Below are 26,464 nucleotides of genomic sequence, written 5' to 3' on the forward strand. Positions count from 1 at the left end.
TTGTGCTTTGTGGAGGAGGACAATTCAAAAGATATATATTTTTAAGAAGAAAGTTTCACATTGTGTTCAAGCTAAATAAACACCAACAACAAAAAACAAATCATGGAAAATGCAAAAAGAGTAGTGGGAATTGCATTCAAAGTTTTCTCTCTTGCCAAACTAGATTGATCTATAACTTAAAGATAAAAATAGATAAAAATTCCATAACTTAATCAAGAAATTTTCCTTTTTCTTAGTAAAATTGAAACATTTCCATACCAATCAACATTTGATCAAATTGATAGAGTTTTCCAAAATCCTATAGAGATGGAATCCCCTCTTCACACATCATGCATCATTGAAGCTCTAATACCATAATAACAGCATAAGCATCCTTAGACACACAAATTTTGTTAATAGGGAAAAGAAAATTACATAAAATTTGCAAGATCTTACACACAATCACTCAAGACTCTTGCGACAATACAAAAACAAGATTTACATAGGCTTGTCTCCTAAACTAATTTAGTTATGGATCATATGTTTTATTTACAAGTGTCCATTTAAATCTAATGCACTTCTAACAACACTCCTAGCTATTTTCCTAAATTAATTCCTAAGAAGAAACACCTTTAAAGATGTCATATATATTATAACAACTAGCTAGTTTAGAAAGTTTGTAATATGTAATTAAATATTCTAAATAATCAAAGATTAAATTGTAAATAGTTAAACTTTAGTTTATGTAATTTCAATCAAATATCTAAAAAATTAAACGTGGAAGTGTTCAATGGAGCCATTTGTAATATTATGAAAATATGACATTCAGATGTTGCATTTGTTACCAAACTCGACACCTACAAAAATCATTCTTGCAAGAAAAAAGTTAACAAAAAAGGAAAACGAGAAGACCAAAAACGAGTAGTATGATACCCATAAAAACGAAGCAGAAGGAGATGCTTCAAATCAAAAAGGAGATGTGATCCATATTTAAAAGAGCTTCAAATAAAAAGAGATCCAAGCACCGAAACAACCGAGAATGGAAGGATGCAATGAAAATAGGACATGAGGTATAAAGAGAGTTCATGTTTCTGAGTGCTTAGAATCAATGAAAGACACACTACCAAAGATGTGAGGAAATGCATTGGAAAGTGGCCTAACTAAACCGAATTCATTGGGTTGGCAGAAGGTTTAGAAAAACAAAAGAAAAAAGGAGAAGTTATGTTATTATTATCACACTTAACTTCAAAATCATAATGTAATTGTTTCTATTTTTTTTCCATTCTTATCACTCATAAGTTGAAAGCCTTATATTAGATAATGCTTTTACCACATAAAAAAAAAAAAAAAAATTCCTTATTGAAGATTGAATAAAATTACAAATTTTTTCGTTGGAAGAAACCATAAATCCTACTACGTAGCACATATCCTTGAACTCAATGTCGGTCTAACTGAAGAAGGACGCGTTGATACTCTCCCAAGGAACAATGAACTACCACATAGTCATGGAAATTAAGCTATCCTGAACAAAATGATTACATAAAATTGTAATGTCTAGGTCACATATCTTTAGGACATTGTGATTTTATTAAATAGAGATCTAATTAAAGCATAAGCAAGGTTTACCTCATCCCTAAGAGTTTCAAACTATTTTCCTTATATTTTTAAATTGTTGGGAGATGAAGATGTGTAACTATCTTCAAAGAAGCTCAATAGTTATTGAAGGTAGCTACTATCTCAATCTATAAATATTGTAAAGTTATTAGTAGAAATGGATGCAATTTGCTTAATTTTGTTGATATAACTAGTAGACTAGAGATTCAAAGTTGATAACTCTATATTTATTTTGCCAATTAATATAGAGAATCGTTGAAGGCCATTTTTGAAGCCTCATTTCACATACATAGTGACTATGTGTCTCACTACTTCTAAGTAATTTGTTAATGTATGTATCTGTGAGATGTATTACTCCTACTTCCTAAACTAATTTGTGAATTGGTTGCAATTTCTCACTTAAGGTTTCAATTTTTTTATTTCTATCTTAAGTACTTATTATTTCAATATATGACTATTTTGTAACTTTTTCTAATAAGTGAATAATGTTATCTAGGATATCCACTAATTGTTTCCTTCATTATACATATATGTTGTTTTCAACTAATCACCTTCACTTTCTTATTTTATATTTCCCTTTATATGTGTTATACATCTTTGCATTTAGAATAGTTTCTTGTTTGATATTTGCATCTCTCTTCCATGACAATCACTGACATCACAAAAAACTTACACATAACTAAGAATAGTGATTGGTTGAAAATATGGATGGGTCTCTTATCCCAAATGGTATGAGCTCTAATTGGGGCCTCATACCTTAGAGGACCCCTTAGCTACCGACGAATCATTTCCCATGTCAACATTTAATTAACACTAGGACAAGGTATTTAACTTTTGAATTTGCATGGTTGGTAGTTTCCATCAATCATGCCAGTCATATACTCATGGAGACAAAATTACCATTGTACAACCTCATACCCCTCTAATCGTTTCTAACAAAACTAAAAGGAAAATGAGCTACAAAGATGTTCTATTGAACTAGAAGAATTTGGTTCTTACCCTCAATAATAATTGTCCTTTCTTTCTTAATCTAAAATATTTTCCTTTAGATCCATAACCATTAATACACTAAACGTAATGAACAATTTCCTATAGCTTTTCTACTCCCAAGGTAGAAGGTACTTCAATAATTGTCACTAAATATGGTATTTTGGTTGAGTTTTCTAGATACCTTATTGAAATATATCTTAAGTACATCTTTGAAACTTTCGATTAAACTTTTATTTCTATGTTTTCTTCTCCTCATATTTTTTAAAATGAGCATGTTGATATAGATTATGATTCTGAAGAATGGTTTGCATACAGTTTGATAATGGTAGGACAACATCAACTTGGGTGGTAATCACAAGGGCCGCCTAATCTACAATCCCCATTTTATCCTCTCACCAAGGGTCCAAAAATGGCTTTTCCAAAATTTGATCTTAACAAAGGTGCTACTCCTGAAGATCATATAAATAATTTCTATTTGGATTCTAGCCTAATTGATGTGGGACATGAAGATGTGTTATGTAGGTTATTTCCACATACATTTGAAAATAAAGAAATAAATTGGTACTGAAATCCTCTAGTTTCCTCAGTATATGGATGAAATTATTTTAGAAGAGCCTCATTTAGTAAATTTGGAGAATAAAAGTCCCCATCCACACTCTTAAAAGAGTTGGTTACAAACTTAGTGGAAAATAAGGATAAGTTCAAAGAATTCAAATAACATTTCAATACTATGTCAAACAATATTGTTATGGATTCACAACCTCTTAACACCATGGAAATAAAATATTGCACCTTATATGTTCTCTCTTATATAGCCATGTTTGTGAAGAGAGTAGCGTATAATATATTTGCCAACAACTTCAATGAATTTTTGAAAATGGAAAATGAAATTTTGTTCCTAATAAGAAATACAACCAAAGAACCATAACCCCATGGGAGTACGCCTTTTTTTATTAATGAAACCAATAGAGAAAGAGGTTAAAAACTTATACAAAGTGCTCCAACTTTTGAAGAAATTAATGGATTTGAGACTTTTGCATTCAATCTAAGGAAGAATTCAAGAGAAATCTCCTTGTGATAGATATTGTTCAAAAACCTTTTAGGAGAAGATAAATAAGCCACCAGATCCTACTAAAATCTACATAATGAACCTAAAATTAAATGAATTTTGCATGGACAACTTCTACTTGTATCATCAATCCGACCTTTATAAAAGGACATTTCCACAATGGTTAACACAATGACTCTAGTAATCAATCATATCTTGGAGTAGTAGCCATTATCTGATGAATCAACCAAGGAAGCTGAAGATAAACCTTATACCACAAAATAAGGAACAGGCGAATGGTCAACCGTGCTCCTCTTAGATCAGGTAGTGGAGAAAGATACCCAAACAACTAGGTACATTTTAATAGGAGAACATAGGACACCAATCATCCCAAAAAGTTACAATCTTCATAAAGGTTTGATACCTAATATTTAGTTATTTTCCAAAAACAAGTATTTCCATATATGGATTCTACCCCCTTAGACTACATTCAAATTAATAAGTCTATTTTAATTGTGAATCTTAGTACCTCACAAAAAACTAAGAAACCTATAACTTCTACTTAGAAAACGAAGTCATCCACCTGAGATAGAGGATTCACCCGAAAACCTCTATTGATGGAAATTTTATGGAATACAATTTGATTGAGGACATGAATATTACAAGAGATAATGTATCCCTTTACAACCTCTATAACTTACCGTAACTAAAAATACTCATCATAAAAACCTTTAGTTTTTCTCAATCCTAATGAAAACAAACATCAAATTCTTAAAATTCAGACAAAATAAACACTCCACTTAGAGTAGTACAAATGTGGTCAAATCTATTGTGAATGTGGCTTCTATTGAATCTCATTTGAAGTGATAGAATTAACATTTCCTCTTGATCTTCGATATTTTCAATTATAATCTTCATGATTGTGTAGTGGATTTTGGAGTGATATCAAATATCATGCCATACATGACAAAAGATTAATGTTGAATTGGTAAATACTAGTATCAAGATTATTTAGTTAGACAAGATTGATGTTAAATTATTTGGTGAATGGAATGATCTAATGATCATATTATCCTCTCAACCTAGTGTACACCAAGTAATTGATATAATAGTACATGGTGTACCTGAGGCATTTGGCTTGTTGCTAAGAAAAGATTGGTCATAGAAACTATAGTGATATTTTACCACTGATTAGTGACAACTTTACTTATCATAGAAAAGAAAGAAAAATTAGAAAAGGTTGAACAATGAACTGAACATGAAATACATGGTAAAAAAAAGGGTTTAAATTAATTGATCAACTTAATAGGAAATAACATAGGGAATTTTTTGGTTGAAACTATTATTGGTTATCATCGGCACAACCGTCTCCATTTTCATAAAAAACCTACACTAACTTCCTTCATTTTCTATAGGCTGATGATAATGAATCTTGTATTTTAGATGCAAATAGTGATGGTTTTACTAACCTAGATGTAAATTTTGACAATTTTGTTCAGTTTGAAATTGATATTGAAACTTGTACATTATTTTCTAATGATTTTGAAATGTAGGAGAAGGTTGGTGGAAGATGTACCTTGATCAAAAAACAGAAAAAAAAAAATCACAGTTTCCTACTAATTGAAAAATAAATTTATTAATAATTTGGAGATGAATGTACCCCAAGTATTGAATGTTCATTAGGATATATCTCTACAACCAAAAGGGCACCAACAAGAGGTATGGATGCAAATTTCATCTTTTAAAACACTAAATGTTATCTTGATTCCTTGTTTCTTGAGTCTTGTTTTTTATTTTCTCATGACCACAACTTTCACTCTCCCTTCCCCATACCACGATTTTTCTATTGATTGAATTTTCAAAGCATGTGTCCCAACCAACACCTCTGCTTTGTTGAAATTCCATGACAATAAAAAATTATTTGAAACTTGTATCATCTACCGCATCACTTGAGACAAGAGAGGTGGTGAGATTTCTTAGAAAAAACTATTCTAATTTCACGTTACATTGGATCCACTGGTTCAAAAAGAACGAACAAATCTAATGGATGTACAGATAGTTTCTTGAGTTAAATACTCTATGTTTAGTTTAACACTTTCGTTGATAAGAATAATGTGAGCAATGGTTGAACTCCTCTAATAGGGAAATCTTATTCTAAAATTTTATTCCACATGATCGCTACAATTTCCATGATCAGTATATAAATAAACTTGCTTCATTTCTCTAATTTTGAATTTCCATTTCTACCTTTTATTCCTTTAATTTCTTTTCTTTCCAACTAGTGTCATTTCTTTTACCTTGTCCATAATAAATCATTATTCATATGATTAACTCCATGAAGTATCCTAAAGAGTGATCTGTTTACCCAAATACTTATTTAAGCATACAACTAATCAATTCATGAATCTACATGATGCCTAGAACCATTTCACATAATATCAAAGTCACAATTTCTCCAATGGAAAATGGGACACTACCATGTGGGGAGATGTCTACAAATAATGGAAATCTTGAGTGGACATAATCCAATAGAAAATCTAGTTGAGAAGTGTCAAAAATTTTGTAACATCTTAACTAGGGCCATACCTTATTATGAAGGCTTAAGATAAAAAAATATTTCAATGAGACATATCCATAGCAAGGAGTATTTTATAGTTTCTAAAGGAATCATGCCAACTATCATTCAAGATCTAATCATCCACCTTATGGCCATTGAGCCCTAGAGAGAGACAAAGAGAGAGAGAGAACTATAAGAGAATATAAAAGGTAAAGGCATGGGATAGGTTTCCTAAGTAGTAGGGAAAAGAAAAAAATTGTGTTAGGGCTATAAATGCTTTACACTAGCAACAAAGTGATGCTTGTTATTTTTGGTAACTTTGTATAGGATATCAACACACATTACTAGTAGGGGAACACCATAAACTCATTATTAAATTATAGAGATCTTCATCTTCTAAATATTACTCTCTTTGTAACATCTATTCCCAGAGTGAAAAAATAAAACCACATTACAAGTTTCACTTTTCTAGTCTTTCCCTAAGCTACAACCGAAATTAGAAAAAGGTATGTCAAGTAACTTAGTATTCCAAATTTCTAAATAGTGGAATCCTCGTGGAAGGAACAATACATATTGCAAGAAAATTAATCACATTATTTAGAGTATATTATCAAATATATGCAAAGATTTAATGGCCGTCTTAACAATTCCTCACCAGTTTTTGTAGCTCCTACAACAACCCTCCTCAATTCGACTAAGTGCCTTATCCCTTGAGGAAATTAAGGGGCCCCATATTTTCAAATGATTCTATAAGTAACCTTGGCTATCCCACCCAAAATTTTTGATCCATAATAAACTATCCAATGTCTTAAGATGATGGAGGAAAACATAAGTTTTTGACTTAGGTTTTTGGACAATCCAACAAGATTAAGATATCCTCCAACTTCTATTACATCGAGGTAATCCTTAGGGAAATTTAAAAGTTGATTTCTACTATAAAATTTGACTATTTTGGAAATTTTCTAACAAAATACTTATCCATTATGCAGCACCATAGTTCATGATTGACCCTTAGTACACCACAACTACAAAAGAGCCTTATTTTGGTGTCTTTTCTTCAAATTCTTCTTCTTCTAAGTGCTATAGAATTATACTAAAAATATTAAGGGTAATATATCATAAAAATAAACCATAACATAGTACTATAGTTCCCACTTGACCATATTCATATCTCTATAGCTCTCCCTTTCCCTTTTTCATATTGTTACAAGGTCGAAATTACACCAATTTCCTCACTTTTGGCCTTTACAAGCCTCTATAACATTGTACTAACCTTTACTCGATTACTATGGTACTAAACCAGATTTTGGTCCATATATATAATAAATGTATCTTCCTCAATTAGTTTATGTCATGCTCTCTTAACCCTCTTCTTGGTTCTATCAGACTTTAATACAACAATATCTTCAAATTTTCTCCTTCTATTAGACTATATATTTCTCTCTTAACATTCTTCTCAACACTACAAGCCACAAAAGTCAATTTTAAGATCATTTTATTCACTTCTTAAATATATCACCACCTTATCAATTTTTCTATTACTATGGTGCTACATTAGAAATGAACATAATGCTATAACACCTCATTGATCTGTAGGACTAAGTTAGATTGCCCCTGTCAGGTTTCTTCCTCATTTGTGATGTCTTTTCCTAAGCCTTCCTTATAAAATAGCGCTTGAAATGAAGGTGAAATTCAAGTAAAAAAGGGGTAATTTTTTAATTCACAAAAATATCATGAAATTTCTTTTATCCTAGGAAACCCTTATGGGAGAAAAACTAGTTGGGAGGTGAGGATGCTCTACTCTCTCTTGTATGTAGTTAAAATGATGCAAGTATAAAGGGAAGTGAACTGTCTATAAACTTGCATCATACTAATGACCTGTGGGATGCTATTGAACAGAAACCCCCTCTATTATTCTCTATCTCTATCCACACTTAAATACTCTACTCTACTATGGAATGAAATGCAAGCAAATAAAATGGAACCCCTCTTCCTCCTACTAACATAGTTGTAACATAGTTTGATCACCAACAAGGAATTAAATTTGACCCATTCAATCCTCAACATGAGTTAGAACTTGAACTTTCCATGATTAATAGGGGTGGATATAATATCCTCTATAATTTTGGTGGTCAATTACAACAAGTCGATTTCAAGGAATCATAAATTTCTCATATGAGTTCCAATTAAGGTGATTCTTATATTGCTTGAAATGAATCAATGTGTATATTATGGAACCTAAGTCTACATTAAGATTGTAACCACAAAAGGTGGTCATTTAAGGCCTAAAATTTGTTTCTAATGTATTTTCCACCAATTTCCCAAACCACGACCTTCAGTAAAAATGACCCAGCATGTTGATTCCTCTATTTTTTTTCCACTCTCAAAGCATTGGCATGGATGGAAAATAATCTAGCGATTTATTCCGTATTATAAATCCCCATTTTTGGAATATTTTTGTACCTAAAATATTTTACTGAATTAAATAAGGAAATTTTTAGTTTGCCTTCTCTTTGGAAGACATAAAAATTATGATTGTGATCTAGCACTCATCAAACAACCAATATAGGCATGTGGATATCTCAACATGGATATGACCTAGATTGAATGTAGATATCACCAACATGTTAAGAATCAAATTGTTTACCAAAATAAAACCATGTTTTTGCATGATGGAAAGGATGGAAATCACATTATCCTCATTCATTAAATGAGGTGATGACATCCTTCCCACCTTCTTGATAGGATGCATCTCTATGCACACCATACAGGAAGGATAGATCATCTTTGGCCAAAATATGAGAATCATCCTTTAATTGGGAGGTTGGTAGGTATGCCCATGTAATGTTGAGATTATGAGAGGAGCCTAAACATCCCTCCTTAACTAGCTAATGTAATCTTGATTGCCTTTCCTTTGAACATGGGAAGTTATTATCACAAAAATGTTGGGAACTATAGTAGAAATCCACATAAGGAAGCTATATAGCCCATAACTTAAAGATATTTTACAAGCGTCCAATCATTTAATGGTTCTTTTAATTGAATATATTACCAATTTTAAATCTCCCTCTATAAGGAGTTTGAAGAAGTTAGTTTTCTACACTTCTAATGCTTGGAGCTTTATGACATTTTTGGTATTATAAGACAAAGGTCCAACATAAAGAAATAAGATTCTCTACTTAGAATCCATTAATACTCCATCAAATTAACAGTACCTAGATTACCTTTCAAGAATCCATCAAAGTTGAGCTTAATGAACCAAAATTTAGGAGGCAACCAAGAATATAGTGAGGGGATGGGAGAATTAATGGGAGGGAACCAAGAAGAAGAGGAAGGGGGAGCCAATTACAAAATATGGGGAATGGTTGATTTCTATGGTGAATATTCCTACTCCTTGATGGACTAGGGATGAATTGAAATAATATCCATGATACAATGTAGAATTTAATTCTAGTTCAAGTTGGTCAAACAGCTAATATTGTTAAATATTCCCTAATTATTGTTTTTGCAAACTTGCAAAAGGGTAAATCTATGGATAAGGTTCCAATATTGTTTAGAATAGAATTGTGAAAGGTATTGGATCTCCAATTATTAATTGTGTCCCATATGCTTCCATGAATTTTATTTGTTAGTTATAAAATGATTTCCAATTGATTCCATAATTAATTTAAAAATGGGAAAGAATTGAAGAGGTCCTTAACATCCTTTGGCCTATGTCATTAGAGGAGGAATATAAAGGGACCCTTCAATCCCCACTCGATTATCTCATCCCATGTTGAGTTTCTCTTGCATAAGAGAAGAGAAAGAAAGTGTGAGACTTTATTCTAAAGGTTCTTCAGCCATACTTTATTCCAACTTCCCTAGTGGGGAGAAGAGTGCACCTTGCAACCAAATTATAAGTTTCATAAACTAAGAAGGATCCTTTGGGGAGGTATAACCAATGAGTTTTATCATGATCCACTGTAATTGCAGTGTGTTTTTGTTGCAAAGAGTCTCAAAAGGATGACTAGACAATTGAGAATAACAGGGGGAGTGAAGCATCCTTTGGAACCGATTAACACCAATAAGAGTTATATAATATTTATTATTATTATTATTATTCCATTATAAGGTAATTATTGTTGACCATATTGGTTTACAGTACTAAAATGTGTGATCGAGAATTTAACTTGGGGAGATAGTTTCAAGAATCACACCAGAAAGGCACATTCTTCACATTTTTCACTGCTTAGATCTTATGTTGTTGAATAAGGAGACCATTATTGTTTTCACCATTCCATATTGAAGAAAGTTGGACATGTTGTTGAGCTCTTACTCTCTGCTAGAAGTTGTTGTCTTAGCTATATTTTCTAATCCATATTTGGTGGCATAGTTCACTTCCCTCCTATATTTAATGCCACCACAATTTATCTTCCACCACTTTTATTATGATTTTCCGTACCTCTAATCTCAAGATTGCCTTGAAGTTTTAGAAGGTTCATCTTATCCGAAGCTACTAAGGATGACTTTCTTTCCCAAAAAAATCCCCCCCGTTGAAAAAAGAAACAAATGTTGCAAATGCATTAAAGAGTAGCCTTTGGAGAAGCACGAATAGACAAATTATAGATAGGCATAGCTTGAAAGATTAGTTTAAGAACCATTAAGCGGCTTGTGATGTTAATAGAAGAAAATATCAAAATATCAAACCTACTAGACATATTGTTTAGTGTTGTAGTCTAATACTTCATGTTTAAGGAATTAACAACAAGAGACTTAGAAATTTTGTGGGTAAGGAACATCACTAGAAGGCTATTGGAAAAGAGATGTAGCATTGGATAGAAGGGGCATAGTAAAGAAGAAAATTTTGTACTTTGGGTAGTTAAGCCGGGTGCTTGAAGTGGACATGAAATATTCCAATGCCTGAGAGAAGGACAAATATTCACAAACAAATAGGATATCGGTTAACATAGTATCGTCAACAAATTGCTAATAAGAGACCAAAATATCAACACCAAGATGATGAAGACCCTTGATCCTACGAGTTGATACAACAGCCTTTAAGGCCCTTTCTAAATCTTTTGCTGCTAAAAATAAACAAAAATTGAGAGAACATATCACGTGTTTGATAACCCTAAAGGGATTGTAATTTTTTCAATATAAAAAAAATATGTTTGCAAAAAAAAAGCAATATTAAAATGGTAATAAGAACTAATAGGCTAATTCCTAAAAAATTATGAATCAAATTCTTTGTTTAAAATATGGATAGTTAATAATAATATTCTCATTCTAACCAAGTTAACATTAACTTATTATATTTTTTAACATTTCATAAGAATAAAAAATTAAATTGAAAGTGCAAAACACTATAAAACTTGATTTTAGACTTGTGAAAGTTGTTGGTCGATGTTTCAAACAATCTAATGTAGTTCATCCTCATGACAAAGGTGAAAAAAATAGTCAATGAGAATGTTTAAATAGCAAAGATGCAATGTTTAAAACTGTGATATAATGAAGATCAAATACATTAAAGTAATAATACAAGAAGGGTGGGTCTACTTGCAAATTGATTCCAAACACCTAAACTCCATTCCAGAGTTGGTTACGAGACTTGATTTCATATTGCTTGTATTCTCCTACACTACGAGTATATGGCTGACGCATCTAGAGATTTTAACACAAGTGGGACTACTTGCAAATCGATTCGAGACACCAAAACTTGAGGCCATAATGGTTTCAATACTCAAATATATAACGTGTCTAGAGATTTGAACACAAGTGGGACTACTTGCAAATCAATTCCAAACACGAGGACTTGAGGTCATAAAAGTTTTAATAGTCAAATATATAACATGATTCATCAAAGAAAACGTTTCATAACAACCATATGTGCTGCTTGTATAACAACAACCTTTGATAAGTGCTGCTTGTATAACAACAACCTTTGATAAATATTTTTTTAGTAAATAAGAGTGCCATAGATGAAATAATTTGTTGATTGGGAAAAATAATTAAAAGGTAAAGCAATTAATGATAAAAATAGCTTCATATTGCAAGATTTGATTCGAAACACACCTAAAGCGAAAGTCGTTTTGGGAGCGACATTTTTAACTTAACATGAGGAGGGTTGGAAGCGTGCATCATGGAGCTTTGAAGGAGTACCCTCGGCACATAGTACATGTCTTTATTTTAAAAATAACGGCCGTATATATACATTCTGACATCCAACAATGGAAACCAAAATTCATGAGAAATCTTACACGTTAACAAAGATACCATGTTAAGATAAGCAAAGCTTGAAATGTAGAAATGAAGTTGACTTCATCAGAGATAGGTTCGTAGCCATTTTCCCATATCTAATTGACGAAACTAACGTTTGAATCTTGCCAGCAACAAACAACTTCAGTTTTCTTTCAAAGAAGCAAAATCCGCAAAGAATACAAATAAAATTGATCTCAGCTCAAAAACAACTTTACAAGCATACGGATAACCAGAAACATGCAAACAAAGATTAAGTAGCCATTTTCCCAATAGATCTAAGTTAAAAAACAACTTTACAATAACGGGGAAAACGATATACATCTTCACTGATTAAAGGTTTCAAAATCGATCTAATGTAATCGTTAATCTCATAGAAGAGATAATAGAGTACATTTAAGAATGAAAATTTTTCCAGGAAAGAAGATACAAAATAAGCGTTTACGTATAGTATCAGTTCACACGGTTTGTCACAAACATTAGCTTACTCTTAATGGATTCGTTCATTTCTTAGAAAGGGTATATAGATATATATATGATATGGTGTGTATATATATAATGTAATCGTTCATCTTATAGAAAACATAATAATACATTCAAGAATGAAATATTTTCCAGGAAAGAAGATACAAAATAAGCATTTACGTATAGTATGAGTTCACACGGTTTGTCACTCCCAAAAAGCTATAACATTAGCGTACTGTTAATGGATTCGTTCATTTCTTACCTATCCAAAGAGAGTATATATATATATATATATATGAGATGTGGTGTGTATATACATATTATGCAATTAATACAAGTCAACTAAAATAGAGGAGCATAGAGACAATAGAGACAAAGAACGAGTGCGAGAGGAGGAAGAGAGGCACCCATATTTTGTATGAGGTCATGAAGATTGATATGTGTAAATTTGATTAAATAGGAAAACATATTTACGCGCTTGTATACCAATGTAATACCTATTACCTTCTTCAATGTGTACCTTTTTCAATGTGTTGATGTTAATGAACATCTATACGACTGTATGGTTAAATTTATTTAGCTATGTTCATGTAATCTACAAATTACACATGATTCCTGTGATGGAAATATGAATGCATGGGTTGATAGTGGATTGATTTCTAGAAATCAATAATAGTAGGAATATGACTGTAGTAAAGAGGATTCAAAAACTTGTCGAATTGTGAATTCAATTGGTAGAAGACTGTCTGAGAATCCGTTGGAGAGTGGGATCATATGCCAAATCAGTATTCTAGATTGGGTTGTTTAAAACTCTAAATGGACAGTGAACTCGAGCTTAAGGAAATCAGATCTTAGAGTTGAAATCACTTCGAAGAGGTGGATATGGTTTTGTCTTCTATGTTGAAATCACATGGAAAATCGATGGTGTTAAAGGTTAAAAAATGTGGAGCTAAGTGTTTTTCTAGATATTTTCAATTAGCTCAATAGATTACATAGGATACAATAGTAATTAATAACTTAACTAGAACTCAATTAAACTAGACTAAATTAAAAATGTCTATGAATCTTATCAGAGGACTATTGGAAGTTTGACAACTAATTATGTAAATTTGGGTAAAATGTATTAATTACTAACAAGCTAGTTTTATACTGGAACATAGGTTATGTAAATGAATAGACTCATATAAAACTCATGAATGACGGAACTATTGTATGGAGAATCATTTATTGATTGAATAGAGATTCCAATCCCTTGCCCGTGGATGTTTCTTTGACACCGTGTCAAGGTTTTACCACGTAAATCCTATGTTATTACTTGTGTGTTTGCATTCAGTTTTTTGTTAGTTGTTTTCTTTCTTGGTTAATCTATAACTATAAATTCCTTCTTTCTTTCTTTATCGGTAAGTCATTCACCTATTTAAACTACAAATGGTATCACAGGGAGGTTAGTTGAGTTGCTGTGTGTTAAATATTGCCAAAGGCTGAGGAGAGGAGCGTGGAATATTGCTGAAGGTTCATGTTTGTGAAAAAAAAAGGTTGGGTTGCTCGTTTGGAAAACTTCAAGGCCTACCGACTCGTGGCTTTGATCAAATCGTTGACTGGTGAAGTTGAAGACTCTATGTCCCTGCGTCTGAACCCCTCATTGACCATGTTGCCATAGTGGTCTCTGCGTTCTGCCTGGAACCATCAAACCAGAGATTATCACTTTGCCTTTTGCGTGTTAGTGGCCATAGACCTACATTTTGTGTGGAAGAGCTGTCATTTAATGTTGCCGCAAGGAGATTACTGAAGTATTACGGGTATATCTAAATCCAGGTATTTGAAAAAAAAAATTAGTGTTTCCAATTTTTTTTTTTAATTTGGGCAAAAATCAGTGGAATCCTTTTTTCAGAAATTAGTTTCTTTCTCAGAAAAACAACAATAGGAAATTGAAATCAAAATCAAATTTTTCCTTAAAGGGGTGGATTTGTTCAAATTTGGAGGAAAGAAAATCAAAGGGTTTCTTTCATTAAAATTGAAGGAAAGAAAGGTTTTTTTTATTAAAATTGAAGGAATGAAAAACAAAGGATTTTCATTAATTTGAAAGAAAAATTTGTTGAAGGGTTGTTTTTTATTTTTTGAAAAAAGGGGAATTATTTTTTTTTGAATACAAAGATTTTTTTGAAGAAAGGGAAAAAAAAAAAATATAAACCCTAGTTGAAAGACTGAAACCCTAAGAGAAAAAATGGCGAAGATGTCAAATGAAAAATTCGAGGTGGAGAAATTCACGAGCAAGAGCTTTTTTTCTCTTTGGAAACTGAAAGTTAGGGATCTGCTGGTGCAACAAGGGTTGCACAAGGCATTGGACAAGGCAACTAAGAAACCTGCAAACATGACTAATTTGAACTCGGAGGACTTGGATGCCCGAGCTCTCAGTACCATCAGGTTATGCCTGGCAGATGAAGTTCTCTTCAACATTGTGGAAGAGAGTATAGCTTGAGGTTCATGGGAAAAACTGGAAAAACTATATATGACAAAGTCATTAACCAATAGAATTTATCTCAGAATACAAGTATACAGTCTTCGAATGAAGGAGGGTTCAAAAGTTGCAGAAAATATAAACGTTTTTAATACACTTATATGCTAATTAACAGATATAGAAGCTAAAATTCAGGAAGAAGATAAAGCTATAACCTTGTTGTGTTCTCTGCCCGAATCATGGGATCACTTCGTAACTTCAATCAGCTTTAGCACCACTGATTCTTTGAAATTTGAATAAGTTGTGGGAGCTCTCTTGTCTAACGAAGTACGAAGGAAATTCAATACTGAAACAGCTGCATTAGAAGCCATGATAGCTAGAGGACAATCAAAGAAAAGAGGAAAAAAAACAAGGGGGACTTCCACATCTAAAACGAAGGGAAAGAAGTGTAAGGCAAAATGTTGGCACTGCAATAAAATTGGACAATTGAAGAAAGACTGTTGGAAACGAAAAGAATCTGATAACCCGAAGAAGGAAGCAAATCATGTCGATTCAGATATGATAGATGAAGTTTTATTTGCTGAAGAATTATTTATGAGAGGTGAAAATTCACCTGAATGTAATGTCTCCCAGGGTTTAGAAAGCTGGCTATTAGACTCTGGTGCATCTCATCACATGTGTCCACACAGAGATTGGTTTACTTTGTATGAAAATGTAAATGGTAGTTCTGTGTTTATGGGTAATAATCTATCATGGCAGACTGTTGGGATGGGAAATATCAGGATTAAAATGTATGATAACACAGTTAGAACATTAAATAGTGTTAGAAATGTACTTGATTTGAAGAAAAAGTTGACTTCTTTGGGAGTGATGGATTCAGATGGTTATAAGTTTACAGGTCAGAATGGTGTGGTGAAAGTCTTTAAAGGAGCCCTAGTTGTTATGGAAGCAAAAAAGGTCGGAAATCTTTACAGACTCAAGGAAGTACCTAGGTCAGTGAAGCAACGATTGCGCCATAAAAAAGAAGAAGCATGTACTCGTCTATGGCATCAGCATTTGGGTCGCATGAGCAAGAAAGGTCTTCAGATATTGATGAAATGTAAATCTCTTCCTGATCTCAAATCTTGGAAGTTAGATTTCTGTAAGCATTGTGTGTATGGAAAACAGTGTAAACAAAGATTTAAAACTAGAAATCGTAATAGTAAAGATATTTTAGAATATATTCATTATGATCTGTGGGGACCATCTCCTGTTCTATCATATGGAGGTGCTCTATATTTTTTAACATTTATTGATGATTTCTCCCATAAAGTTTGGGTCTTTATGATAAAAAAGAAAGTTGATGTATTCAATGTCTTTAAACAATTTAAAGGAATGGTAGAGAAAAGAATAGGAAAATCAATTAAATGTTTAAGAACTCACAATGGTGGTGAATTCACTTCAATATAATTTGAACAATACTGTAAGGATGAGGGAATTATTAGACACAAGACTGTTATTTATACTCCTCAACAAAATGGTGTTGCTGAACATATGAATCAAACTCTTATGGAAAGAGCTAGAAGCATGATCAACAATGCTAACTTGCAAAAGGAGTTGTGGGCAAAAGCAGTATTCACTGCTTGTTATTTAGTTAACAGATCACCTTCAGTAGCAATTAATTGTAAAATTCCTGAAGAGATTTGGACAGGTCTGTCTTGTGATTATTCACATTTAATGATATTTGGCTGTGATTCTTATTATCTTATTCCTAAAAAAGCATTCAAAATTAGATCCAGAAGCGAAATGTTATGTCTTTGTTGGGCATGACTATGTAGTGAAAGGATACAGGTTGTGGGATCCTACATCACAAAAGATAGTCATTAGTAGAGATGTAACATTTGATGAATCTTCTCTTTTAAAATCAAATGTTGAAAGATTTGAACAGGAACATGTATCGCCAAATCAACAAGTTCAGTTGGAGGCTAGACCTTTCGGTGACAGTCAAAAGGAGGAAGAGACTTCTAGAGAGAAAGGTGTTGAAGATACAAAGGAAGTTGTTGAAGTTTCTGAACTAGTTCAAGTTTCTGAACTAGTTCAGCAACCGTTCACTCTAAGAAGTTCTACAAGTGAAAGAAAAACTCCCAAAAGGTATGAAGATTTTGCTTCATCTTTTTCTTTGATTACTAAAGACGGGGAACATTCTTGTTATCAGGAAGCAGTAGATGATACAGATAGGGAAAAATAGAAAACAACTATGGAAGAAGAAATGGATTCCTTAGCCAATAACAATACTTGGGATCTTGCAGAACTTCTTGAAGGGAGAAGTGTCGTTGGATGCAAGTGGGTTTTCAAACTAAAATGGAAATTTGATGAAAGTATCGAAAGGTATAAGGCAAGACTGGTAGCAAAAGGGTATTCTCAGGTTGAAGGTATCGACTTTCATGAGATATTTTCAGCAGTTGTAAAACTTGTTTCTATTCATACTTTGTTGGCACTAACTACATTACTTAACCTTTAGTTAGAATAGTTAGATGTTAAAACAACATTTCTACATGGTGATTTGAATGAAGAGTTATATAAGGAACAACAAGAAGGGTTTGTACAAGGTCATAGAAAAAGATTAGTTTGCAAGCTCAGGAAATCATTGTATGGTCTGAGGCAGTCTCCCAAACAATGGTACAAGAAGTTTGACTCCTTCATGGAGAGCTAGAACTTTATTAGAAGTGAGTAAGATCATTGTGTATACTTCAAAAGTTTCAATGGCATATTCATTATCTTAGCTTTGTATGTTGACGATATGCTTATTGCAAGCAAAAGCATCGAAGAGACCAACAGGTTAAAGGCTCAGCTCTCTAGGACGTTTGATATGAAGGATCTTGGAGCAGAAAAACATATCTTGGGCATGGAGATACACAAAGATAGGAAAAATGGTAAGCTTTGGTTATCATAGCACAAGTATGTGGAGAAAGTACTTGAAAAGTTTTGTATGAACAATGTGAAACCTGTTAATGTTCCATTAGCTTCCAATTTTAATCTTTCTTCAGTTTTGAGTCCTAGAACTGATGAAGAAAAGCCGTATATGTTCATATACCATATGCAAACGCTGTAGGAAACTTAATGTATGCGATGGTATCTACAAGACCTGACATTTCACATGCAGTTGGAGTTGTAAGCAAGTTCATGGCAAATCCAGGTGAAGAACATTGGTGAGCAGTGAAATGGGTGCTTCAATATCTAAGAGGCACAAGTGACCATTGCATCATCTTTAATGGTAGTGAAGGATCAATATACGGATATTTAGATGCTAGTTATGTAAGTGATTTGGACAATAGAAGATCTACTACAGGTTACGTCTTTACTCTTGCAGGTGGAGCAATTAGTTAGATGTCAAAGCTTCAAGAAATAGTTGCATTGTCCACTACCGAAGCAGAATATATAGCTGCTTCAGATGCCAGTAAAGAAGCAATCTGGTTAAAGGGTTTACTTGATGAGATTGGAAGGACATAGGAGAAAGTGAATGTACTTTGTGACAGTGAAAGTGCTATTAATTTGTCTACAAATCCTTCTTATCATAGTAGAACTAAGCACATTGATGTAAGGTATCATTTTCTGAGACATGTGATCGATGGCGGAAAGGTAGCTCTTCAAAAGCTCCATACGCGAGAGAATTGTGCAGACATATTCACAAACTGAGTTACAGTAGAGAAGATGAGATGGTGTTTAGCTTCTCTTGTCTTGCAGCAAAGATGATGAATGGGAATGGGCAAGGGATTTTGAAAATCATTGTCAAGGTGGAGTTTGTTGGAAGTTTGACAACTAATTATGTAAATTTGGGTAAAATGTATTAATTATTAACAAGTTAGTTTTATACTGGAACATCGGTTATGTAACTGAGGATGCTCACATAAAACTGATGAATGCCTGAACTATTGTATGGAGAATCATTTATTGATTGAATAGAGATTCCAATCCCTTGCCCCGTGGATGTTTCCTTGACACCCTATCAAGGTTTTACCACGTAACTCCTCTGTTATTACTTGTGTGTTTGCGTTCAATTTTCCTGTGAGTTGTCTTCTTTCTTGGTTAATCTATAACTATAAATGCCTTCTTTCTTTCTTTATCAGTAACTCATTCACCTATTTAAACTACAAGAACTAAATGGTGGTTGGAATTACTTCTTTCAACACTCCCTTTTAATTACCACCACTCATTTCAAAGATTACAAGCCCACAGTTAAATAGAATATGGCTTACAACTAAATATCGCTTACAATTTAAAAAAATTGGTGTAAATTCTTGGGATATATTTATTTTTCTTTTTATTTTCTTCTAGATCATGTATTTTTTGAATTGCTTTAATTTTTTCTTTTCATTGTAGGCTTCAAACTTCTGTTTCATCATTTGTTGGTGTAGCTCTTCCATTGTTTCTTCAAGTTGTCTATGCATGTCATCTATTTCTTCGAACATATGCTTGTATGTGGATTGCTGCCACAGATCATCTTAATTGTATCCTCTTAATCAATAATATTTGTATTATCAATTTTATGCAACATAAGACGAAAATAAAAATTTATCACTTGAGGACTTCAATACATGAACATTTCATTAACATTTCATCTTTTACAACATCCATGTTGTCTTCAACATTCATTGTTGCAGCTTATATGCATACTTCATCAAAAAATGGTGTTGCAAGTCATGCTTCAAAGAAATTTAACTCTTCTTGAAATTTTGTTGCTTCTTCATGATCGTCCTATTTACCTTCACACTCAAAATCAATGCTAAGTTTGAAAAACTCTGTAGAACCATATCCATTTTGTTCTTTCTGCTCTGTAATGGGAGCTTGTTCCTCTTGCACTTCCTTCTGTGCCTCTATGGTTTCCATATTTTTACTAAGTTCGACTGCAGAAAACAGGTTGTCTTCCACTTGGATTCTAGAAAGGAAGTGGCATTTTCTCAGAAAATAACATTATACAAATCAAAGTTTTTTTTGCATCATGTGCAACCAATAATCATTGGCTAATTGTTCTTCATCAAAGTTAGCATCAACAACTTTAATTATTGGATTGACCAAACCATTTACTGCATCAACCAAAGCCTCATTTTCATCAACAAGCTCTCATGCTCGATTCACTAATACATCATTCGCTTGAGGTTGAGCATAGTGGGATAAATGAGAATCTGTGTTTTCTTTCTCTATTTCCCTGTAACACACCATCATCATTTTCATCCACTTTTAAGTGGGATTCACCAAATCTTCATCTTTGTAAATTTGTTGCTATAGATCCACCTTCCTTTTCATCTACAACTTGATTACTTTCCCTTTAAAAAGAACTCTTCATATAGTTATTCTAGGTCTCTTACATTTTCATTGTATCTACATTGAGGGGAAGAATGTTGTCATCTACACATTCCTTTATGCATTTTAATGCAAAGTCATTATTTTTCATTTTGGCTTACAAATATTTCAAATAGACCCAAACAATTCTTTTTATTTCTTTGACTTTCTTAGCCTCTTGTATTTTTCCATTTTTTGAGTGTTGACTCATGGTAACTCAACAAACATATCGACATGAAAACCTAGTCACTGCCTGCAATTAGTAAACCCTTCAACAATTCTCTTAATACATTATGGCTTCCATGTTGCACAACTATAAACAAATTTAGCTTTCAACTTTAGCTCTACCAACAATGGCTACGATTATGGCTCATAGTGGTGGCATGCAATAAGGGTGGTTCAAGAATCCCAAATAGATTCACCTTTATCACCCAAACACACCATTCAAATAAATTAAAAAAAAAATTAAAGGAAATGACCATTCAAAATTACCTTTCTTTTCGAGAAAAACTTTGAAGAGCCAAAAAAATTTCAAAAATACCCTTATATAATTTTAATAACACCTTCAACAAAAATAATAAATATCTCTTTAAAATATAAAAAGATAAAAACTAATATTTTTAACTTAATCACATCTCATAACTAAATTGTAAATAGCTCATGAGCACATATCTCATAAATACATTGTAAATAGCTCATGAGCACATATCCCATAAATACATTGTAAATAGCTCATGAGCACATATGATACCATATGTAGAAAAAAAAAAAAATGATAAATGCCCCTTTAAAATAAAACATAAGAACATTTTTTTTTAAAACTTACGCACATCTCATAAGTACATTGTAAATAGCTCATGAGCACATATCATGTCATGAGATAAAATAATTAGCAGAAGAACTATTCTAGAAATTTAAATAATATGCACATTTAAGCATAGAAGGGCATAACTAGTCTTAGTTAAGCCCTATTCTCATTGAATACATAATTGAAGAGCCGAGAGTAAGTAATATTGCAGGAAAATTGTATTTTCTTGCACCAAGTGGTATCGTAGCACATAGATGCCCTTGACGAAAAGGAAATCAGAGTAAGAAGTTTTTTTCAATGAAAGAAGTAATAGATTTTGCCATAGTTGCTTTGTATATGAGTTTACCAGAAGATATTAGAAAAAGTGGAAGAATTACAACAGTGTGGATCTGAATAAGGGAGAGTAAGTAAACCTGTATTTTCGTCTTTGTATTTTCAGTTAATTATTTACCAAAAATTTGTTGTTTGGAAATAGTATAGGAATATACATTGGTAGTCTTACAAATAGGTGGACTGTAACAAAGTACAAATGATGTTCTTTAATTAGAAGAAGATTAAGGAGACCTATCAGATAATCTGGTCTTTAAAAGTTTTATTTTGAAAGAGATGACAATTGCAGGTAGTAGGAAGAGGAAGTAAAACTGTGGAAAAAAGCCTTTGCATTAAACAATGTGCATCAAAAGAATTATAATTAAGGCTCGAAAGGAGAAGAGGACAGAGGAAGTCATGACAGAAAAGTCAAGAGAACAACATAATTTCTCAAGTAAGAAGTGAGTAGAGTGTAGAAGCCTGCAAGAGCAAGGAGTGTTAAGGATGTTGTAGAGGAGAGAACCAAACAAATACAAAAAGGCTAAGTGATACGGGTGAGGTATTGGGGTGACAAGTTAATGCAGAAAAATCGTCACGAGGGCTTGATTGCATCTCATAGAAGGCAAGAGGAATCTCACAAAGGAGGGAAGATGACTAGTGATAATCATTACAAATGTTTAGATGTAAGCCATAGCATAAAAACCGAAGATATGAAAGCCAATGATGTAAAGAGGAAGATGAGTGATGAAGAATTTGATCAAGAAATGGATGAGCTAAAGGAAGGACTCAGTATGGTAAGTAAGCTACTAAAAAAAATGGAGAATGGAGACGAGAGAATCGGATGGAATCATAAGAAAAAAATTAGGTGGCATATTAGGAAACTCCATTCCAAGAAGTTGAGGCACCTAATGAGGGTTCTATTGAGAGGTAAAGAGCTTAGGTTTTCTAATTATGTTGAGGCAAAAAGAGCTCATTATTGTGAACTAGAGTAAGGGACACCTCTTGGAGAAGATGAATATGAAGATGGAGTTGTTATGGTGGAGAGGACTAATGGAGAGCTTCATGAACTGTGGGGACAATTTATAACACCAAAAAATCCTAATGATAGGGAATGAGGCTAGAGAGACTTATGTTTTTTAAACTAACAGATTGTGTATGAATGCAAGTTTTTTTGGTAATAAAGATGGACAATCCTTTAAGGTTGTCATAAATAAGGAGGAAAATACAAAAATTCTTCCGAGAAGCGGTGGCAGGAAGAATTGAGAAGAGGATGGACAATAGAACTAGAAGTATGTCATAAATAAGGGAAAAACAAAATTTGCTTAGAGAATGAATCAATGAGATAGTTGTGCCCAGTCAAAAGATCAAGCTTGTCAAGATAGACAAAGGAAGAATTAAGGAGATGAGAATCTCATGGATTACTCAAATGAGATAAAGAATTCTCTAATTTTGCAAACTAGTTGTATACTTAAGTATGTGTTTACAAGTGTTGAACATGGTAGAGTTGGCAAAGAAACTCCCACAATGAAGGGAGTAGATCAACAAGATCGATGACAATTATAGGATGCAAAGTTGTCTAACGGAGACAAAGGCTTAGAAAAAAGCCAAGAAATTTAACAAGATAGAGCCAAGGAGGAGTTTCATACTCCAAAGGATGAAATGGAAGATGAAGAGAAGAACTCGACCCAATGTGTTGCAAAAGTACGAAAGGAAGTTATCAAAGAATGAACAATTTGCAGGTGAGTAAGACATATTTCAAGAAACAAGTAGGATCTTGTGATGAGATTGTGAGGCAATTACATGCCTTACTAAAGTATGAGGAAATTTGTCATAAAGTTATGGAAAATGACTATAAAATCATGATAATCAACGAACAAGCTATTAATTTGAAACTATGTCTTTAAATTTATGGATAACTAGAAGACTTGAGTGACCAGTTTTAAGTCGTAGCATCCTATAGGTATAAGTAAAATTTCAAGCAATATGTAGGAAACTTGGTTGGAAAAGGTCATTATATGCCTTACAAATTTGTGAAGAAGGGTATGGAGAAAGGGTTTTTTTCAACTATGCATGAAAAATGATATATTTTGATAAGTGAAGGGTATCCTCAAGGATATGAGGACAATAAAAGTTATGGTGGAACCAAGGTATTGAATAATGTAATATGGTGAAGAAATGGTAAAGATAATAAAAATTCTACATGCAAAAATAAGGAAAGATATGGGCAACAATGATATAAACTAGCAAAGGAGAGAGCTAGATATTAAGATTGACAAGTTATGGAAACTTATGGAGAAGATTCTTACGAAGAGGTGCAGTGGAATGAAGCGAGAATTTAGTAGAAAAGTACAAAAGTACAGTTGGCTGAAGATTATTTTACAGACAAGATAATTGGATAGCAAAGAAGAGCATGTGATCCTCGAAGGTTGAAGGTAGCAATAGTGATGGGACCAGCCCTGAACACCTATGGTTTAATTATTAAAGCTTGATTGTATTTTTTATGGCGGTGTGGTTGGTTGACTTAATGGCGCGGTACTGTGTTTTAATTGTTCTGAGGACAAGTGTCCTAGTCTTGGGGCTTGCTCCTTCCGCTTCTTACTATGCCCACAAAACCCTAAACTTGGTCATTTCGACACTGTTTCACTCTGCTGCTCCACGAGGTGAGGTCTCTGGTTCTGTTTCAGGTTGTTTCGCAAGGGTTTCACTTCGCCAGTTCTGGGCATGAACTCCCGTGAGGGTTTCCACCTGCATGCATTGGCGTTGCTTCCTGTTCTGAGTGCGATGTCGAGGTTCTAGGTCTGGAACCCCTAGTTTCAATTTCTAGTCTCAGTCTTGTTCGGCCTTGGTTATGATTTCGGTTGTGGGATTTTGTTGTTTGATGGCTTCATTTATGTTGTTGTTCTCACTATGCTTGCTCTGTTGTCTAACTATATGCTTGGCATTTGTCACAGGTCATTGTTGCAGGGTGGCTCGGCTCTTAGCTCTCTTCCAGCGTTCAACCTGAGGTAAGTTTGCCTTCTTTGCTATTTGTTTCTGCCTCGTTTTCTTCTGTCACTAACTGTGCGTGCTCCTTGTGGGCAGTGAGCACTTTGCAGTCGTGACCTTGGAGCATGGCTTCCTCCCTGGTGCTCACAGGCTCGGCTCCTAGGGTAAGTCTCTCCAGAAACCCTTACTTCTGTTTGCAGGTCTTGTATTTGTGGTCTTCTTTGCTGGCTCGAATGGCCTCTAAGTTGGCCTTGTAGGTATATGACTGGGCTCTCCTTTTGCTGGCCTCGTACCATGACTCCTACGCTCTTAACGGGTAGGGTCACTCCTTATTATTCCTCTGTCTGTCTATCCGAGGTATTAGCTGTTGGTGGTGTTCTATGGGTCTATATTTAAGGGTCTGGCTTCGGCCTAGGTGTATCCTGGCCTTAGTGTGGCTTCGGCCTCAATATATATTTATGCTTCTAGCTATTTAACTTATGAACCATAAGGTTATGGTCCTATGGTGACCTCGCAGTTGTTCTTAGCACTGTCAACTCTCTCCTCATGGTTTGTTTATAACTGACGACTGTATCTTGGACTGTTGATATTCAATTTTTGATATATATGTATATATAGTGATTTTCGTTAACAATTAAATAGTATAGAGTAATTTATATGATTTCTGTTTGGTACTTATAACTATGCGTTCATTCCTTCGATAGTGATTTATTTGTTTTGTCTGCAAGCTCGGGCCTCTGCTTGTCTGAATTTGTCCACGTACTTTGTTTGATCCTGTATTAACTATTCATTTCCCTTCCTTCGTTATGAAATAGTTCAATGGTCCTTTGTCAAGTTAGAAAGAAAATATACAGGCTATAGTGTATGGATTCAGATGATCAAAGAAATTTCTCACTTGTTTCTATTCAATGCTATGATGATAAAAAATATTACAATAATTGTTTCCTTTCTCCATTTTGTAAAGATCACTAGATAGTTATCAAACTATCAGTAGTTACATTTGGTTATTTTTTGACAACTGTCCTTTCTTAACTGTAATCAAAATGTAAATTTTAAAATAAAAAAGATAAAAGAGAATGTAAATAAAAACTAACAATGGCTGAGACAACCATTCCTGTAAATTTTAAATGAAAAAAAAAACTAATTGAAACATATCTATTTACAAAGACAAACACTCCAGCCATGACCTCCTTGAGGTGGATGGTCTTGCATCAAGCTCCCGGGGTAGATGAAAATTCATGGCTCTGGTCCATGAGCCCCTCAATATAATACCCTGCACATTGTATATGTCCTACATCAAGCCACGAACTGTCCTCAATAGGGCAGTTCTTCCACTTGATGAGGTACTATAGGTCCTCCTTTCTCTGAGTCTGCTTGGCCACTTGTGTATCAAGGATTCCTTTGATTTCAAGTGGCTGAGCTGAAGGCATTTGTATCATCCACGAACTACTCTGTTCCTACGTATCCTGCTTTGGTTGCACCGAACTGTCCTCTCCCATACTGGCAACGTATGGGAATAAATACGCCACATTAAAGATGGGCGATATTCCTATACCTAGAGGTAATTACAGCTCACAGGCATTTGCAGAAAACTTACACAGAATTTTGCAAGGTCCAATTTTTTTGAATTTCAGCTTATTGTATTCTCCCTTAAGGAATCTTTCTTTGCGCAGATGCGCTAGAACTTGGTCCCCTACA

General features: G+C 33.4%; 1 long non-coding RNA gene across 1 annotated transcript in view; it reads right to left on the reverse strand.

Annotated features, from left to right (window-relative positions):
- Positions 1-12,095: 12,095 nt before the first annotated feature.
- LOC149160031 (uncharacterized) overlaps positions 12,096-26,464 on the reverse strand; it is a 157,483-nt gene continuing 143,114 nt past the window's right edge. The window contains exon 3 of the long non-coding RNA XR_016261187.1: positions 12,096-12,381. This is a non-coding gene — a long non-coding RNA (uncharacterized LOC149160031). The remainder of the gene's footprint in view (positions 12,382-26,464) is intronic.

This window comes from Pinus tabuliformis, chromosome 5_2 (assembly GCF_031772625.1).
Source record: "Pinus tabuliformis cultivar Carrire ecotype Pingquan chromosome 5_2, CPIR1, whole genome shotgun sequence".
Taxonomy (NCBI): domain Eukaryota; kingdom Viridiplantae; phylum Streptophyta; class Pinopsida; order Pinales; family Pinaceae; genus Pinus; species Pinus tabuliformis.